General features: G+C 43.0%; 1 long non-coding RNA gene across 1 annotated transcript in view; it reads left to right on the top strand.

Annotated features, from left to right (window-relative positions):
• Positions 1 to 7,100: 7,100 nt before the first annotated feature.
• Positions 7,101 to 20,356, top strand: part of LOC309531737 — a 13,306-nt gene continuing 50 nt past the window's right edge. The window contains exons 1-2 of the long non-coding RNA XR_014219403.1: positions 7,101 to 12,826; positions 19,808 to 20,356. The exon at positions 19,808 to 20,356 is cut by the window's right edge and continues 50 nt beyond it. This is a non-coding gene — a long non-coding RNA (uncharacterized lncRNA). The remainder of the gene's footprint in view (positions 12,827 to 19,807) is intronic.

The raw sequence follows: 20,356 nt of genomic DNA, 5'->3' as shown, positions 1-20,356 counted from the left end.
CGTGCGCTCCAACCTGCCTGAGGCATGGAGCAATTCTGTGGAACAGTTGTAGGGAAGAAGAAGGGGGTTGGGGAACGGGCCAGCTGCCCCCCATCAGTACAAATCAATACAAGTGCATTGGGACACGTGTTTGTTAAAATTAATTAATTTATCACATTTATTTCCTGCCTTTCCTCCCAAAGGAGCCCAGGGAGGTTGATTATACAGAGCCAAACTTGAATGTCCTAATCGTATCTGAAATGGGGTATGAGTCTGACACAGTGCCGGATTTACATATAAGCTAAAAAAGCTATAGCTTAGGGCCTCACTCTCTTGGGGCCCCCCAAAAAAATTTGAAGGGAAAAACCCCTGGATGCCTATTTCCAAAATATGAGATAAAAAACAAATAAAACCTACATACAGCAACATTATGTATCAATAATTATCTCACAATTAATATACTTCTTCTTAATTGTATTTCAGTTCAACAGTTACTTTGATAAAATACATATTTTGTTATGTGCAAATGGTTTTAGATACCTATTACATCCATAGATTACCATATGGCATATATTCAACACAAGAAACAGCGACAATTTGTTGTTGGCAAAGGACAGCTGGACATATAAAGGGCCCCATTACCTTCAGTAGCTGAGGGCCTCATCAAACCTAAATCCGGCCCTGGTCAGACGTATATTGAATGATCAGACAAGACATATATTGAAAGATGCCATCATGTATAGGCCACGCATATCAGAAAGCCAGGTTGGCTATGGCACTCTGAGTGTATGCTTGGAGAGGAACCCAGGTTTTCTACCATGCATCAGCACCGGGAATAGGGGTGCAAGGGGCTCCAGCCCCCTAAATATTTTGAAGCATGGGGCTCAGCCCCCCCCCAGTATTGAGGGGGCTGACATCCCCTGCTGCCTCCGGGCACCCTCTGTGCACCCCAGCCCCCATCCGGGAGCCAGGAGGGGGCTGGGATGAGCGAGGGCAAAGATCGACCTCCGTGTGTCTCACCCCGGCCCAGTGCACGCCATGGGGAGAAGGAGGTGGAGCACGGCAGCTGGGCTCCGCTCTCTGCCTCCTCCTCCCTGCCTGATGCCGCATGCGGAGAAGGAGGCCAAGCATGGAGCAGCTCCGCTCTCCCCATTCCTCACCCAGCATGCAAGCGGGACATGTTGCGTGACATCACATGATGCAGCCCCCTAATGTGGGGGGCAAGTAGGCGCCCCTGCTACCATGTAGTCCTAAGTGACCACAACATGTTCACACATATCTGGGATTGAAGGGACAACCTTGAATTTGAGTAGGGGTCTTATAGTACCATCACATTGTAAATTTTGAAGTGAATGGGTCTCATCATGATAGCTTCCAATGTCCTCAAGGAGAGTCAAAATGTAGGCTGCCATGCTGGTGTTCATTCTCTCTCTCGCAAACACACACACACACACACAGAGAGAGAGAGAGAGAGAGATGGCAAATATCCATAGCATCGTATCCAATTTATTAAGATCAGCATGACATGCTTCGTTTCCTGGGAGTAAACTCAATTTAACTCAGTATTGCTTCTGACTGCATAGGTTCAGCTTGTAAAATACACTGAGCTTTAACAAAAGACCTTCAGGCACCTGAAGTATAATCTGTGGCTCTTAATTAGAAATGCAAACCATTTTGCCAAAAAAAAGGTGTTCTTATTTAAATTGCTAGTATGAGGAATAAGTTTCCTGTTTCTGTTTGCTTGTATTTCTCATTCTTCAACTTCTTTTATGTTAACCTGTAGCAAACGTGACGTGGCATCCTCAACCCCACCATGTGGTCGTCCCTGGCAGACGACCGCAGTGCCTGGAGACAGACAGTCAGGTCATGTATCTATAGCAGTGACCAGAGGAGGAATGACTGTTGGGAGGAGTGCAGGGAGAAGAAATGCCATGGTACACCTCCATTAGGACAAATGGATGTCTTCATCTGCTCCTGCTGCAACAAAACATGTCTCTCCCATATCAGTCTCTACAGCCACAGCAGGCACTGCAACCTTAACAGTTTGACTTCACCACCAAAGATGTTTGCCTCCATTGTCTCCTGAGACAGATGGATGCCAACCAATCAGAAAGCAAACAAATTTGGAAGCCTCACTGTCACCTATTTCAAGGAGGGCCCCACCAACAAGCAGACGCCATAATTATTCCTGCTCAGGGAAAAAGTCCAGAAGCCGCCATTTCCTTCCACTGCACCAATGCTTTATCGTTTCTCTCTCTCTTATTTTTAAAATGGAACAGTTCTCCCACACCAATACATTGGTTAGTGGAATTGTTTCCAGCAACTTCACAGCAACTGCCTGCTCCAATTAATGTTCAAGACTTAATGTAGCAAAATATTAAAGCAAAATAGTTGTCGCTGTTCAAAACTAATGTACAGCCTGTTCCATAATCCAGTGAAGCTGAAGTGCTTGGCTTAACTTCAGTGATGGGCCTGAACTAGCTTTGGGCCAAGAATTTCACTTTAACCAGGTCAGTGTGGATCAGTTCCACTAAAGTTGGGCAACTGGATTCAGACAGCACTTAAAAGAGAGTTGCTTAATTTAATCTGGCTTCTTTTGTGGGTTGCATACATCTATGTGTGGTGCATTAGCACGTGTTGTTTATAGGCTACAACTACAAAGTGCATTTGTCCAGGCAGAACCTCATATGCCTCTGGTGAGCATAACAATAATCTTTTTGGATCAGACCAAAGCGCACACCTAAGTCAGTGCTCTGTTCCCAGCAGCGGCCATTCAGATACCTCTAGGAAACACCAAGCAGGGCACAAAGGCAAAAGCTTTCTCTTGGTGAATTATTTCCAGAAGTTGGTGTCCCGAGGTATACTATTCCCTTTAGGTTCCATAGAACTATTATGGCTGTTATCACTGTGGGTAGCTCCATCCTCCATGAAATATCCACTTAAAGTCATTAAAGTTAGTGGGTGCCACTACATCTTATAGTAGGAAGCCCCATAGATTACAGTGGTACCTTGGGTTACATACGCTTCAGGTTACATACGCTTCAGGTTACAGACTCCACTGGCCCAGAAATATTACCTTGGGTTAAGAACTTTGCTTCAGGATGAGAACAGAAATTGTGCTTTGGCGGCGCAGCGGCAGCAGGAGACTCCATTAGTTAAAGTGGTGCTTCAGGTTAAGAACAGTTTCAGGTTAAGAACGGACCTCCGGAACGACTTAAGTACCTAACCCGAGGTGCCACTGTAGCTGTATCTTGTTTGAATTTGTTGGCAATTAGTTTGATTTGGTGACCCTGAGCTGTCCTCTTATGAGAGGGGGCAATTATGCATGGATAAACAAAGCTAAATCTAAATCTGTTTGAGATTCCTACACCAGACCAGTTCAGTTGCTGGTGTGGTCATTCTGCAAATATCCAGAGAAGTGTTTACAGCACACTTTGCCTGCATAGAGCAATAATTTAATGAAACAATAATACTTTGCAGTGCTTTTTGAATGTTCAAGCATTTCTCAGTAATTTCCATCCCAAGAATGAATTCCAAAGCTTTACTGCAGAACATTCTTAAATCTAGGTACAAGAACAAAATACAAAGTAACACATTGTACTAAGGTAGGACACCCTGAAAATCATTGAGCTTTTTTTTAGGAAACCACCACTGAGCTTTTTTTGTTGAGCCAAAAAGACACAATTTTTTAATTGACTTGCCTAAAACATTTCAGAAATTCCCCACAGATGTCATTTCTGTCTTTGATACCCCGGTACTGTCCGGGACGTATGACAGCCCTAACTAAGGAGTGTGGTTGAATCCATTGCGCAGTTCAGTCAACTTTATTCTCTCAGGTCTCAGAGAGAGCTGGGTTTCTGGGTGCTAAGTCATCAGGTGGTTTAATTCACTGAAATGGAAAAACACCAACGTTCCACTTTCATCCCGAGTGGAACCTATTGCTGAAGGGAAATTGACCTTTACAGCATTCATAATACAAGGCTCTCAAACACAGCTTTTTATGTACATTAAACTTAGAACTTTAACAGCTCTATGTGAAACACAAAGTACCTTCAAACTACTTAGCTTTTTCTTGCTATCTCAAATTAGTGGGAGCAGAAGATGGAAGTGTAGTTTTGTGATTTAATAGTACATGTAGGATAAGTATCCTTGGAAATGGATGGCACCTTTCCCTGCAGGACATTCTGAAGTCAGCTCTGCAGTTTGCACAATCCTGCACTGATCCCCATGACTGCCTTGTCAGTTATATAGATGAAGGAAGGGGAAGAGAAGACTCAAGTCTCTGGCACACTGAATGCCGATACCAGATGATCAGCACGAGTGCATCTGAACAGACTCAGTCCATTTCAAATGAGCTTCATATAAAATACCTTGCCATTGCCATCGCCGTGGGATGCTGCTTGCACATCTGGTACAGTACTGAATCCAGAGTGGGAAGCTTTCATGTGAACAATCAGAGATTTCTCATTTTGTGTTGACTTTGGTGATGTAAACTGCAAGTTCATCTCAGGGCAAGGAAAAGGGAAGAGACACATCTTGGTGGAGCATTCCTATGGGTTATGCCCACTTCTATAAACTTATCCCCAAAGTCACAGGGAGAAGTACTTCCCACTTCCCCAATGGAACACTTCCCACTTACGTATATATGAAATTATGTTATGATCTTCAGGCCTGTGTTACTCATGTAAATGCTCAAATGTGCACAGGTGACCTAGGAATATTCATATGCTTTCTCTCACGCACATCAACTTTCTGCCTTATTTCTCATACATTTGGATATTGTCTCCTGTGCAGCCAACCTGGATGGCAGCTAACATTACAGAGGGAACTATCCAGCGAGATCTGCTATGCCTAGGGGCTACCTATTAATGCCACCAACTGATCAAGAAGGACCAGCATTTATTGATCTGTGAAGTGCCACAAGATTCTGTTGCTGGTGCCTTGATTGGCAGACCTATTATTTTCTAGGGCACCATTTGTCTTTCTTCCACAAGAAGACATCTGCTATTTTTGCTGCTTCTTGTTTCCTCTTCCCTTCTCTGGGCCTTTCTGGTGAACCTTTTGTAGTGCTGGTGTTTAGCTGATTCAGGGCTCCAAATGTCTTTCTTCAAGGAACTGCTTCTGTTTTGGAATATAACTTTTTTTCAGCCACTGAGGTAAAGGTAAAGGACCCCTGGATGGTTAAGTCCAGTCGAAATTGACTATGAGGTGCAGCTCTCAACTTTGCTTTCAGGCCAAGGGAGCCAGCATTCATCCGCAGACAGCTTTCCATGTCATTTGGCTAGCACGACTAAACCACTTCTGATGCAACGGAACACCATGATGGAAGCCAGAGTGCACGGAAACACCATTTACCTTACCTCTGCTGCGGAACCTATTTATCTACTTGCACTGGTATGCTTTCGAACTGCTTGGATGGCAGAAGCTGGGACAGAGCAATGAGAGCTCACCTCATCATGCAGATTCAAACCACCGACCTTTCGATCAGCAAGCCCAAGTAGCTTAGTGGTTTAGACCACAGCACCACCTGCATCCCATCAATTCACTTCAGCCACTGAAGTTTTTTTGTTTTTGTTTTTTGTTTTTTTGCAGTGCAAATGCAATTCCCCTTGATACCCGCTACACCCCCCACAGTTTGTTAACATAGGTATTGCTTTGTCCTACAAATGCCACAGATGCTTATTCAGTTAATGCTGTAACATCACTGGTGGCAAAGAAGTTTGCTTTACCACAGCTATAAACAAAGAAAGTAAAGATGGCAGCATATTTTCCTAAACAAAATAAAAACAACAATTAAACACTAACAAATATATTGTGGCAGAAGCTTTTGTATATTACTGTCCACTTTGTCAGATACATAACGTATTGTTCTAAGTTAGGGTAGGGTGGATGGGTAGTAAACGAATGAGGTCAGAGGGAAATGAAATGCTGAAAAATACAGACATTGATAATTATGGGTTGAATGTTTGTGACCAATAACCTGTTGGGTTACTTTGTGCGGTGAGAAGTTCAGCAAAGCTATTAAACTTCCCACAGTGGACAAAGTGTATCAGAGGTTGTTTTATTTAGTAAACACAAAACACACTATACACACAATATACACAGTTGCTTCAAGAGCCCAGAGAGGGTTTCTAGCTTTCCAAGTCCTTGCAAATCCAAAGTCACTTCAATCTTCTGTTTCTTTCTAGTTTTACCCCCAGCAATCCTTCTCCACAATTCTCCACAACAGAATGCTGTAATTGGAGCTTCAGATATAGGCTAACACTACATGCCAACCTGCACAGCAACAGAGATAAGATGCTCATTAGTACTGTGCATCTACATCCTGGGGAAAAAACATTTTATACTAAAGTATGGAGAATTAAAGCAATATTGAACATTCCCTACCTAAGTGGTGATAACATAGACATCCTGGCATTGTTAAGCCAATTAAAACTTACAATGTGCTGAAAAATACTTTGCCTTGCGTCAATCCACATAAGTTCCTTGGGATGTATTTTTTATTTTATACATTTATACTCCAGTTTATAATAATTAATGACTAAAAACATAAAGCAGAAAATGAAATAAGATGTCTAAAAATAAAAGCAAAAATCACAGCTAAAACATTTATCAAATTATGCTTCCAAGCACTAGCTTCTGTGGTGACAGTGGAAGAGACCAGTGTTTTCTGCCTAGAACTGGCATTAAAGAGGTGTAACACAGGTAAATGAATTAAATTATGGCTAAATGTATTTAAATTGACAAGTGAGATCTGCAGAGGTGACTGCAGAAAGCTAACTCTTAAAGGCTCTGACAGGTGACCAGCCCTCATGTTACTCAGGTGAGCCTGCCCAGGGAGAGGGCACCTCTTCTTTTAAGGCACACCCTTCAAACCTGTGGGAGCCTCTTCCCTCTGGGTGCAGCCAGGTAGAGGTGGGCGTAACTGGTATAAAAAGGCTAGTCACTCTCTCTCTCTTACTCCGTTTTGCTCTCTTACTCTATTCATCTTGCTGCTGCATCTGTACAAAGATGTACTGTAGCTAGTTCTAGAGTCTGAAGTCAAAAGCGTCAGACTCCATTGTCTTATAAATATATACAATTGTACCTGTAACTGCAACCTTAGCCTGCCTCCAGATTGCTGCTGAATGTGAACTGTGAAGACTAGTTTTGTGCTGTTATTGTTTTAAGTGGGATAAGGGGGGGGGGGGGAAATGCCAAGAAGAATCCAGGCTGCACTGAGGCATCCTGGATTGCTTAATCAAAAAGGCTGTAACCAGCTGAAACAACATCTGCCTGTTTGGTGCAAAGGGGTGTACTCTGCTGTACTCACAAGTGTGTGTAAAGAAGGATAATACATACTAATATATCCTCTCTTACCTTCCATACACATCCCTAGGCCCCACCCTCTGGCATCAACATGACTTGCATGCCCTGTCTCCCTCTGACTTGGCCACAACTCTAGCCCCACTATTGGGCCAGGTAGTGGCATGGCTGTGTCACTGGAGAGGAAAGCACATGAGCTGCACATCAGTAGGAACCCAGTGGCAAGTCCTGATGATATGGGGTGACCAATGCTAGCTCACGGGGGCACAGTCTAATATGGGAGAAGAGTGACTTTTCCTTTCCTGATCCACCCACCTTGCGCACTTCTTCTTCAAATGGTGGCTTTCATTCTAGCCCTTTCTGATTCTATGCCAAATGATGACATTCTAGCTCTTCCTGTCTCTATGTCATAGAGCATGCGTAGGCAAACTAAGGCCCGGGGGCCGGATCCGGCCCAGTTGCCTTCTAAATCTGACCTGCAGATGGTCCAGGAATCAGCATGTTTTTACCTGAGTGGAATGTGTCCTTTTATTCAAAATGCATCTCTGGGTTATTTGTGGGGCATAGGAATTTGTTCATTTTTTCCTTCAAAATATAGTCCGGCCCCCCAGAAGGTCTGATGGACAGTGGCCCGCCCCCCTGCTGAAAAGGTTTGCGGACCCCTGTCATAGAGAATATGGACACCACGGGGATTGCAACTTCTGTTGCTGGTTGTGTGTGACAGTTGCAGCCCTTCCCCATGGCCAGTTGCCTTATCAATATACGTAAACTAGCAGCAATCACCACAGGGGTTAACGGGACTGACATTTTAAAAATGTTTAATAATTATGTTGCTGTCCCATATAAATTAATGCTCAAAGCAACTGACAATGACAGTAAGACAAAAAATATAGTGGTGCAGTAAATAGGTATAAAAACCATAAGTATATCAAATGCATTTAACATATTTCATGAATCACTTTTATATTCATGTTAGTCAGCTAAGAAATTACAGCATTCCAACAATTAAGTTTCCCTAACCATATAGAAAACAATTCCCTCCATTACTGAGAACAGTTATTACCACATGTAAGTATTTAACAAATCTTTCACATATACCCGTATCATTAAAATAGCTGCAGCAGAATATACATTAATATCAACATTTTACCATTTTAAGTGAGGCTTGAATTGTATACCCACATACTAGGGAGGATGCCTCACTAAATTCAATGGGTGTTACTTCTCCGCAGACATGCATGGTAAATCCATCAAAAATTCCTTGCTCGCACATGTCAATCAAGCTGGCATGTGTCAGACCTTACTCCAGTGAAGTAAAGAGCAGAGGAGAAGGAAGAATGTGATGGTAGCCTGCAGCCAGTAAGTCTCATTGCTCAGAGCTCTGAGGCAGCCAGAAACTTTCATTAGGCATTGTATAATCCAAACTCATTTGGCCTACTAGAAGCTGATTTTGGACAGAACTGAGTTGTGTGGGGGGTTGGGCAATATATTGATATATTGTCCAAAACCAGTTTGAAGTCCATATTGTGATATGAGTTTCATAATTTTTTACTTGGCAATATATCATGAATCATGATGTGTGTATGTGTGTGTGTTATGCAAAGATTATGATGCAGGGGAAACTGTGAAACCAGCCAATGCCTCTACAGTACATAGCTCCATCCTGATTTCAGACATCATGAGATATCAGTATATCGTGATGTTTATATGGTGATATATCACAATGCTGAAAACCAGATACTGCCCAGCCCTAGTTGTGTGTCACACAGAGGCTGAACCTGTACACTGGCCACCTGCAAAACATTACAAATGTTGAAGTTTGTTGTCTCTAACTATTGCTGTAAGATAGAGCATGTGATCCAAGTAGACTGGACATTATGGGGTGGAAAGCCTGAACTTGATTTGAACCAGTGACTTAGATCTTACATCCAGATACCCTGTTCTAACTGAGTGTGGACTGGGCTGTATATTTAGGTTAAAGCCAATAAAATGCAATTAGCTGCAGACTGAACCTGACTATTAAACATCCCTAAAGTGTGTGTTTGATTGAAAGAGTATGTTTGACTTAACCTCGCACTAACGCTGAAAAGCCACATTAAAGCCAATCATAAACTTGTTATTTATTTTAGCCTGTAACATTGCATGCCAAACTTCCTCAGGTTTCATCTCAAGGAGGCAATAAGGCTTTTAAGGGTGATTCTTTTATGTAAAATCAGATACTTGTTCACATTTGTGAGATACCCTGAACTTATAAAAAGTAAGCATTCAGAAAGGTAACGGTCTTGCTCTCTATTTCTGGCCATTTCAAGCTACAGGAGTTTTACGTTTCTCATCTCACTGAAGAGGGATATTGGCTACCTTCTATTCAGTTTAGAATAATGAGTGCTGGTAGTTTGGGAACCCTGGAAATTTTTAGTGAATTACTTTTGTTTTACATTGATATTTTTTGTGTTCTAGGCAAAAAGGTTTGTTCAAGTTTCAGGGTGGAGAGTTCAAATCCCTCTCCATCTCTTCTTATCCCCCCACCCACTCCTCAGGCAGGAAAGGCAGCCTGATTCATTGGGTGGCGTGGAGGTGGGCAGCTGTTGTGCTTAACTACCCGGCTGCTGCTGAAGAAGAAGAAGAAGAAGAAGAAGAAGAAGAAGAAGAAGAAAAGTTTGGATTTGATATCCCACTTTATCACTACGTGAAGGAGTCTGAAAGTGGCTAACATTCTCCTTTCCCTTCCTCCCCCATAACAAACACTCTGTGAGTTGAGTGGGGCTGAGAGACTTCAGAGAAGTGTGACTGGCCCAAGGTCACCCAGCAGCTTCATGTGGAGGAGCAGAGACACGAACCCGGTTCCCCAGATTACGAGTCTATCGCTCTTAACCACTGCACCACACTGGCTCTCTAGAGGAGGAGATAAGGAAGGGTTTCGCCTGGCAAGCTAGAATGTGCTCCTCTTTCCTACATGCTCCCCAATCAGCTCCTCCTTTTACATATAGCTCCATCACTGGGTCACACATAATCTTGGAAACTGGCTTTGTATAGAGAGATTTGAGTTAAACTTCAGTTGACTTTAAAATGCCATCATTCGTTTCCCTCCCCATGCCCCTTATCTTTGTCCTCTATAAAAAACCCCCTCATGTGCTCATAGGCATAGCCAGGATTTATTTGGTGTGTGTGTTACATTGAGGGGGCAGAACTGAGTTATCTGCAACACAGTTGGTCAGTTAGTTAAATATTTCTATTTATTTACTTGATGGGAGTCAGCTGCCCCCCCACCCTCTGGCTACGCCCATGCGTATGTTTCCTTTTCCCACTGTATCCTGTTTCGCTTGCTATTCCCCATACTTCAAAGTGCTTTTTTCTTGGCTATCATTTGACTCCTGTTGATGTGTACTCATTTTTAAAATACATCTGTCTTTTTCTTTTTAAAAAGCAACAACCCTTGGTTCTTCTCCCTTGTATTCTAAAACAGATCTTCCATCTTTACCTTTTGCATTTCCTTGTGTACCTAGACTTTTAGATTGTAATCCTGAGGGCAGTGGTTGAATCTTTTGCTTTATAGTAGGTGCAGCATTTAGTTACTGCAAGCACACAAGAAATAATGTCTAAAACAGTGCCAGGTTAAGAGGTTCTGCAATGGATTTTCTGTGAGTTAGAGGCTCATCCATGCTTTTGCTTGACCCACATTTTGATTTATTACCCCATGTTTCGCTGTTCCACAGCTGCACCATAGGTTTCTTGCAAAAATCCAATCTTGCCAGATCTGCAGAAAATCCAAATAGAGATTGGGCCTGCCTGATAAACCGATTTTGGAGGGGCTCCTGAACAACTTTCTCCAAAGTTTCCATGAATCTGCAGGTAGGGATTGTTTCCTTCCTTCCTTTCCATGCCACCCTCAATGGTCAGTTTTTCATTACAATTTCCAACTATTTAGCAGCACACTTCCAATTATTGCTTGGCTGGGACTAAGGATTTTCCACATGACCCTGTTCAAAGAACCCAGTCATACTCTGTTCTGATTACATCATATGTTTGCAGAATCACAAAACCTGTCATCTAAAAAATAAAAGGAGAGGCAATGCAAAAGTTTCTCTTAGCAGCTGCAGAAAGAACAGAGTGAAAGAAAAACAGTAGCATATTCCCTGTTCTGAGCAATGCAAAAGTTAATCAAATGAACACAGGAATTTTATCCTCCCTGCTCCAATTTGCTGATAAACCTCTAGTAATTGTGCTGACTGCCCTATAATACTGAGTATTTACATGGAGGCTAATTATGACAATCATTTCAATCTTCTAAAAGAGATAAACTTTGAAGCGGTAAGCTAAGACATAGCATGTTTTGCCATGTTAGAAACATAATTTCCCAGTTTTAAAATAAAAGTCCTTCAAGTAATCAAAGTTTGCAGCTGTACTGAATATATATATACTATCAGTGGATACTTTTATCTCTGTGAGTGTACTTTTCCCTCAGAACAAAGTATGTTGCATGATGCCTTCTGTACAACCAGCTTCTTTGGGTGAGAGAGTTTATTTGGATATCAATGACGCCAACTTACCCTGCAACTTGCAAGGCGCATATTTTGAGGTGTTGAAGACAAGGGGTGGTTTGTGTGGCTATCAATTGGTTATTGATAGCATGAAAGAAACAGGTCCTAGGGAGACACGGTTTCCATTTCTCAAACACGTTTCCAGATTTCAAACAGATAAGCAGCTATGTCATTTTTAAAAGACATCTGAAGGCAGCGCTCTTCAGGAAAGTTTTTAGTGTTTGATGTTGTATTGTGTTTTTACTATTTTTTGTGGGAGCCACCCAGATTGGCTGGGGCAACCCAATCAGATGGACAGCATATAAATAACAAGTTGTTGTTCCTGTTCCTGTTGTTAGCAGTGTTGTTTTTAGTGCAAGAGAAGAGGATTATTTCTTTCTGTACCCTGTGTCCCATAAGCTGCCCTGCTGCCCTCAAGTGTGTTGGAAGATGTTGTCAGGTCACCACTGTTGAGGTCATATTCAGCGGCCAGCCTAGGTGGCTTCTGGACATGGAACGGGAGGAGAGTGCAGTCTTGTCCTTCATCTCATGCAGCCTAAGGATTCAGGCCAGCTCTGTTCAGGTGCCAAAATAATGTGAGCTGGCTCTTAGTCCTGTGCATCTTGACTGGAGAAGCCCAATTTTCTAATCCTCTTGTGGCCTAGCACTGTCCACATGGGAATCATCTGGGGAGGCTTGGGCTGAGAGCACTGTACTTGAACAGAGACTCTGCAGAAACAGGTCAAGCTGTCTTCCAGGGAAACTTTGACTGTCATTACTATTCTTATTTGTTGAGGAACTACTAAGAGGCTGCCAAGAACCTTCCTAGAACATATTTTGAACAGCACTGCCTTAGCTTGAAAGCAGAGGAACATTGTTCATTAAACTAGAAGGTGCCTGCAGGTTGGTGATTACCATGTTTCTTTTAATTAGGGCATGCATGCAGTCTTATGAATCATGATAGTGCCTGAAGATATGAGAAAATGTGGGAATTACTATACACAAGCATCAGTTTCTAAGATAAGGCAAGTAATTTAAAGAATGGTTTTTGGGGGGTGGGGTGATCCTTCCCTTACGTTGGTGCTTACTTAAGAGAGATTAGAGAGGATCGTGACACACATGTAAGGCTTAAAAAAAAACACCACCTGCATCTTAAAAATTCTTGAATAGAAAATGTACTGAAATTAAAATATACAAACTATATGATGATGTCCTAACATAACCAATGATGACAAACACAGAAAAAGCATAACTGAATAGAATAGTTCAACTAAGCTTGCAATCATATACTCACTTACCTGGGATGAAGCCCTATTAAACTCAACAGAACTTAGTTCTCAGTAGACAAATGTGTTCCTTTTTTTGAAAAAGGTGATGTACTCTGATGATGTGAAGAAATAAGACACATGCAGAATACAGAATTGGGATTCAAGATGACCTTAACGGATTGGAGAACTAACAAAATGAGTTTCAGTATGGACAAATGCAAGGTTCTGCACTTAGGTGTCAGGCTTCTCTGACATTAGGCAGGAATAACCAGCTGCACAATTTAGGATGGGGGAAACCTGGCTTACTAGTAGTGTATGTGAAAAGCATCTTAGGGGGCTTAAAAGGTAAAGGTAAAGGTACCCCTGCCCGAGCGGGCTAGTCTTGACAGACTCTGGGGTTTGTGCGCCCATCTCACATCTATAGGCCGGGGGCCAGCGCTGTCCGGAGACACTTCCGGGTCACGTGGCCAGCGTGACAAAGCTGCATCTGGCGAGCCAGCGCAGCACACGGAACACCGTTTACCTTCCCGCTGGTAGGCGGTACCTATTTATCTACTTGCACCCGGGGTGCTTTCGAACTGCTAGGTTGGCAGGCGCTGGGACCGAGCAGCGGGAGCGCACCCCGCCGCGGGGATTCGAACCGCCGACCTTTCAATCGGCAAGCCCTAGGCGCTGAGGCTTTTACCCACAGCGCCACCCTTAGGGGGCTTAGTGGACCACAAGTTTAACATGAGTTAACAGTGTGATGCAGCAGCATAAAAAGCTAATGCAATTCTAGGCTGCATCAACAGAAGTATAGTGTCCAGGTAAAGGGAAGTAATAGTACCACTCTATTCTGCCTTAGTCAGATTATTCCGGGCATCCTGTGTCCAATTCTGGGCACCACAATTTAAGAAGGCTATTGAGAAGCTGAAACATGTTCAGAAGAGGGCAACCTAGATTATCAAGTCTAGAAACCAAGCCTTATGAGGAATGGTTGAGGGAGTTGGGTATGTTTACCATGAGAAAGAGGAGACATAGAGGCCATATGATAGCCATCTTCAAATATCTCATGGGCTGCCACATGATGGAGCAAGCTTGTTTTCTCCTGCTCCAGAGGGTAGGACCCAAGCCAATGGCTTCAAGTTACATGAAATAAGATTCTGGCTAAACGCCAGGAAGAACTTTCTGACGATAAGAGGATTTGCTACCTGGATTTGCTATCTGGATAGTCAGCTGGGAAGACTGAGCAGAAGAGAAGTAGCACACACACACACACACACACACACACACACACGTCATTAGACTGTATTGAAAATATTAACTGCAGAACAATCTCCCCTGCCAAACCCCAACAACAAAAATAGAAGTACACTGATAAAACTGGAAGGTAATTAGCAAAATTAGGCCCAAGTGATATGGTACACAAAGCAAAGATAGATGCATCTCTGACTACACCGCTTAACAGCTTTTTAATGCTATGGAAACACTGCGTGTTTTTGCTTTTCCATTAAAAATCCAACCAGAAAATGAATGGGATGGACTGAATCCCATCCCTCCTGAGAACTGAGATGGACTGGACTTTAATGGGTCTGTCCATCCCTAGGAGCAGGCACCCTAAAGCGGGAACTGTCCCTCAGTAAATAGGGATATTTTTAACATGTTAGCACTTTATTATGAAAAATCAAAATTACTCTCACTGCAATGGAGAGCAAATGTGATTCAGCTGGGAAATGGTTAAATTTTTAAAGGCTTCTCTTGTGACTCTTATTGTGTTAGCACAGGGTGAGAGACCCCTTCCAAGAGCTTACTTTTCTTATGCACATTGCCTGCAAGTGTCAGAGACTCATGAATATGGAAATGTTTGTGAATAAGGCTTTCATTGACATTAATCCCTGACTTTGGAGCTGCAGTTGCAAGACTCTTGAGGCAAGAAATCAGATTTCCACAATGGGCAGTCTCTCATTAGCCGTGAAACACTCAATTTTATTTTATTTTTGAAAAATTTGATCGGTGTTTTGTTTTGATCACAGAGATACATCTAACTCCAAAATCTGCAAAAGCTTGCTGAGTGACTGCTCAGTCCTATTGACTGTCTAGTTAAAAGCAACTGTGAGAGCGGACAGACATTTGGTAATACAGTGATACCTCTGGTTACAAACTTAATTCATTCCGGAGGTCCCTTCTTAACCTGAAACTGTTCTTAACCTGAGGTACCACTTTAGCTAATGGGGCCTCCTGCTGCAGCTGCACGATTTCTGTTCTCATCCTGAAGTAAAGTTCTTAACTCGAGGTACTACTTCCGGGTTAGCAGAGTCTGTAACCTGAAGTGTCTGTAACCCGAGGTACCACTGTATGGAAATGGAGTAGGCTACTTCTGTTTGTTTTTTGACTGTATACCTTTAGTACACCATAAAATGTCTAGTCGCTTGGTGGCTCAGGCGATGAATTATAATATCAGGTATTTCAAAAGTCAAAACATATCTATCACAATCAGTTAGGTGGCCATAAATAAGCTGCTATCACTGTGACAATTATGGAGAGAATGCATGTGAATTGCTGTATAAATGCTAACATCTCTTCTGTTATTCTTAGCCCATGGAAACGGGACCCATGGTCTTCTAGATGTGGTCGTAGTCAATCTCCAACCAGCATAGCCAAGGCCAGGGAGCTGTGATTCAAAACCATATGGAGTGCATGAACTTGAGATTTTTATCTGTCTATAGCAGCAGGTGAGCTCCCATTGCTCTGTCCCAGCTCCTGCCAACCTGGCAGTTCGAATTGCGCCAGAAGCGGTTTAGTCCTGCTGGCCACATGACCCAGAAAGCTGTCTGTGGACAAACACCCTTGGCCTGAAAGCAAGATGAGAGCCGCAACCCCACAGTCGCCTGTGGGATCCTTTACCTTTAACCGTCCAGGGATCCTTTACCTTTTTTACCATACTGGTCCCGCTAGCTAGGGATGATGGGCCCTGTAGTCCAACGACATCTGGGGACCCAAGATTGAGAAAGTCTGTTCTGTAGGTTCTGTCAAAGCAACCCTTTCTGTCTATTCCATTTCATGAGGTCCTAGAGGAGAGCATAGAGGTCTTTTGATTTAAACATACCATCAGCTGCTCATTCGTGGATGCTGCAACAAAGCAATCCGCAAGCAGTGGCATAGGAAGGGGTGTGCGGGGTGTGTGGGCCACCCGGGTGTCATTACTGAGGGGGTCACAAAATGGCAGCTCCCAGGCTGCTTCCTGGTGGGGGGGGGAGCTGCACTGCTTTGGCAGCGGCCTTCCCCCCTCCCCCTTCGTTTTGGCTGCTTGGGGGAGGCTTTGGAGGCTCCCCCCCAGGAAGCAGCTCAGGAGCATGGGGCAAAGGTGCACCACCTGACCGCGACTCCCAAGCCTCCCCTGAGCTGTCAAAACTTGAGGCAGGCAGAGCCGAGCTGTTCAACAGTGAAAAGAACTTCCTCAGGAGGAGGTGGCCTCTCCTTCCTTGGAGATCTTAAACAGAGGCTGGATGGCCATCGGTCAGGGATGGTCTAGTTGAGATGCCTGCATTGCCCCAGGGGGTTGGCTAGATGACCCTCAGGGGTCCCTTCCAATTCTACAAATGTCTGGTGCAGGTTTGTGCAGATTTTTAGGTAACAAGTTGGATGCAAGGGGTGCATAGGATTGCAGCCCATCTTATGCACCGTCGGCTCGGGAAAAAGTCCCACTGATCCTGATGAGACTCGAAGGTGAGTAGATTGCTGCTGTTCAGTCTTGCTTTTTAAATAAATGTTTTCCTTTTCAGATAATATAGAGCATGGTGAAATCACAATAAATAAAAGCACTGCTACAGGTTCCACATACTATCTGTACTACATTGTTTGGTGAGGCAGCACCTGCACTTTGGAACTCCCAGCTTCTTGCAAAACAGTCTTTGCTAGACTGTTTTCAGGCACCTGCTAAAAGCATTCTTGTTTAGGCAAGCAGACACAGATGCTTAGGAAATTGAAGTAATTTTAATCTGTTTAAATATTTTAGTAGGGTTGTTAATTTTTCTTGATTTTACTGCTGTGGGTTTTTTTGTTTTGGTAAACCACTTTGCAGGTTGTTTTTTAAAATAATTTTTATTAAATAAACAAACAATAAATATAAATAAAATAACACAAGGCAAAACACAATCCATCCTGTAGATTTAAGTATCTTTCCACAGTCGCCTACTTGTTATCAGAGACCCAGAATCCACATTCCTTTGTAAGAGAATATGAAATAAAGTCAAACCATTTTTGCAGGCAAATAATAATGATAATAATAATATCAATGTTTGTGTCGGTGACAAGAAAATTTCAACACATGGTACCACCTGACCTTGCTACGCCACTGTCCACAAGTCTTGTAAATATGCCACCGAACATTCAGTGACAGAATGTTTTGGGGTTTTTTTGGAGAAGATTGTGGCTGAAGTGGGTAAAAGCAGGGAGTGTAAAAATAGAAATGACCAAGGGAAAATATAGGATTCCTGGGGCGGGGAAAACATTTCACCAATAGATTCCATGAGTCCTCCACCCACCACACCTCCAGGATTTTGAACCAGTCAGCTCTGCAGGGTTGAGACCCTTAAAGCCAGATATTTTTCTTAAGAAATAAAAGTAAGCCAGATCTAGAAATGCTTGCTCAGCATAATCCATTCCTTGTCAAAACATTTTCCTAATCAAGTACTGAATAAAATCAGCATTAGGATTTAGTCCAAATTGCTTATTTCATTTGAATAAGTGATTGACTGGGTTCCTGGGTGATTTATGCAACTTGTCCAAGTGCACAGGGAGGAAGAGGGTAAGGGAAGGGGAATACATCATTTTCTCCTTCAAAAGACCATCAGTCTTTCTCATTTCTCTTTTCACATATGGGGTCATCTAAAAATTGGCAGTGTTTCTGAGCCAGTGGCATTTTGGGGGTGCTTAGAGTGCTAAGACCTTCCACCAACTTCTTTGTGGTACATTATCTCAGGGGTGGGAAGCCATTTATATCTGGCCTGACTCCTGTTAAATTGAAGCCAATATATAGTGAAACGAATTAATAGTCAGCAGAAAGATGCAAAGCTGCTGCTTTAATCCTGAGTAAGGCCACAGGTCCATCTAGTCCAATGCTCTCTACTTGAATTGGAAGTGGCTTTCCAAGGTTTTAGGCCAAGGTCTTTCATAGCCCATCAACTGGACACCATTTTTATTGGAACTGACAGGTGTTTATCTCAGGATTTTGAGAACATAAGCAGAGCTCTACTAGATCACTCTGTAGGCCCATTGGGTTCAGCCTTCTCTTTTCATAGTGGCCAACCAGATGCCTGTGGGAAGCCCCAAAGCAGGACCTGAGCGAAACAGCACTCTGCACACCTGCAACTCCCAGCGATGGCTATTCAGAGGCCTTCCACATACAAGGCATGTGTTGTACAACTGAGCTATTGCACTGTCCCCACAAGGGAAGGTTCATGGACCGGTTAGTTCTATGCTTTACCAATAGCTGGCTGGTGTTGTGCATGCTAACTCCCCACCTGAAATCTCTTGAGTCATCAGTGCTAACACATTGCCATTACATAGTCATTTGGTCCTTATAAGCCTCTCTATTAGGATGATTCTGGGTTATTGGGTGGCAGGGGCAGCGGGGGGGGGGGGGATAGCTAGGACAGTGGTAGTATTTTTCCAAGGCATATTTATTGGATTAACAACCATTTAAAAGCATGAATTTTAATGCTGCTTTTTTGGCATATAACAAGAGCTTCTGTACTTTGTGCTGCTATTTATTATTTGTTCATTTGTTAAAAATGTGTATCTCGCCTTTCCAACAAGTGGAATGGCGTGATGTTATCTAAGACTGAAGTGTAGGAGACAAAATTCCATTTTTATATAATATCATTTCTCTCCTACATGTGGATCCGTTTCAGAAGAAAAGAGTTTCCACTCCTTTGTTCTGTGATTGAAAATCAATCTCTTACAGCCCCCATGGAGTTGTAAAGTTTAGTTATGATTCCCCCCCACCCCCCTTGTGCTGTCCTGGGATCAATGCTCTGCTGGTAATATTGAGTACAGAACATCTCTATCATCAAGCTGGCAATGATTTCCTCCACTCGCCATAATTCCCAGTGTGCTGAGGTGCTTGTTATAAAAGGAGGGGGTTGTTTGATATTTCATGAAGTTTAAAATCAACATGCAGCTGGTGAGGTTATTTTAAGCTCTAAAGTATGATGACACATTATGATTTTCAAGGATTGCATTCCATTGCTTTTAAATCATGTGACTAGATCCAAACTTTAGCCGGTTCTTGAGAATGAGTAGAAAGTACTTTGCACCAGAGATGGGCAAATCTGTCCTTTCTTATTTCTTTCACTTTTCTCACCTTAAGTGTCATTCATGACATTTCTGCATCCATTTGCATTTTTTTAAAGGCTTCACAAAAAAATTGTCAGCATTTTAGCACACATTTCTCATCATATGCTCATTTTTGCAAGCCTAACCCCCAATATAAATCATTTGTATATGTTATTTTCATGAATATATATATACACTTCCCTAATATATCCATTGCACTACCGATTTTTGGGTTAGAGAACTGCAGTGCAAAATTTGAGGAAGTGCAAATTTTGAAAAATAGCTACATTTTGATGCAAGTATTGTTCTGGGAAGTGCAAATTAGGTAGATGTGCATGAAAATGCGGACTGAAATTAATTCCCCCCATCCCTATTTTTGTAGTTATTTAATAAGTACTGAATTACTTCTCCATTCATATTCAGACATTCTAATAATGCTCAGTTCAGATTGAAGTTGCACATTCCAGAGTGCATACGCTCTGAGCGCCCTGATCAGAGGCGAAGCTAGCTTCTCCTGCACCCGGAGTGGCGCACATGCTGTGTGCGAGGGCGGGGAGAGCCTTCCAGGGGGCGGGGTGGCAATGTTACACCCCCCCCTCAGGGATGACACCTGGGGCGGACCACACCTACCGCACCCACCTTCCTCCGCCAGTGGCCCTGATAATACTGGGATAATCACAACCCCCTCTTAAGCCATCATGGCTTGCTCTTTCCCACAGAGTCCCAAATTCCCAAGGGGCCCTCCATTCAGTGCAGTGTTCCAACTTGACTGGCAGTTCAAATGTGTGAGTCTCTCCAATACATTTCTTAGATCTACGCCTCCGGTTCTGTTTCCCTCCCCATATGGTTTCACTTCCTGTCTTTATGAAAACGGATCCGGGTCACTTGAATGTCCCTTATTACTGTGTGTTGTTGTTGTTGTTGTTGTGACACCACCCATCTGGCTGGGTTTCCCCTGCTACTCTGGGCGAC

The sequence above is a fragment of the Podarcis vaucheri genome (genome assembly GCF_965113315.1).
Source record: "Podarcis vaucheri genome assembly, chromosome: 4".
NCBI lineage: Eukaryota > Metazoa > Chordata > Lepidosauria > Squamata > Lacertidae > Podarcis > Podarcis vaucheri.
This window is presented reverse-complemented; position numbering and strand designations above follow the sequence as displayed.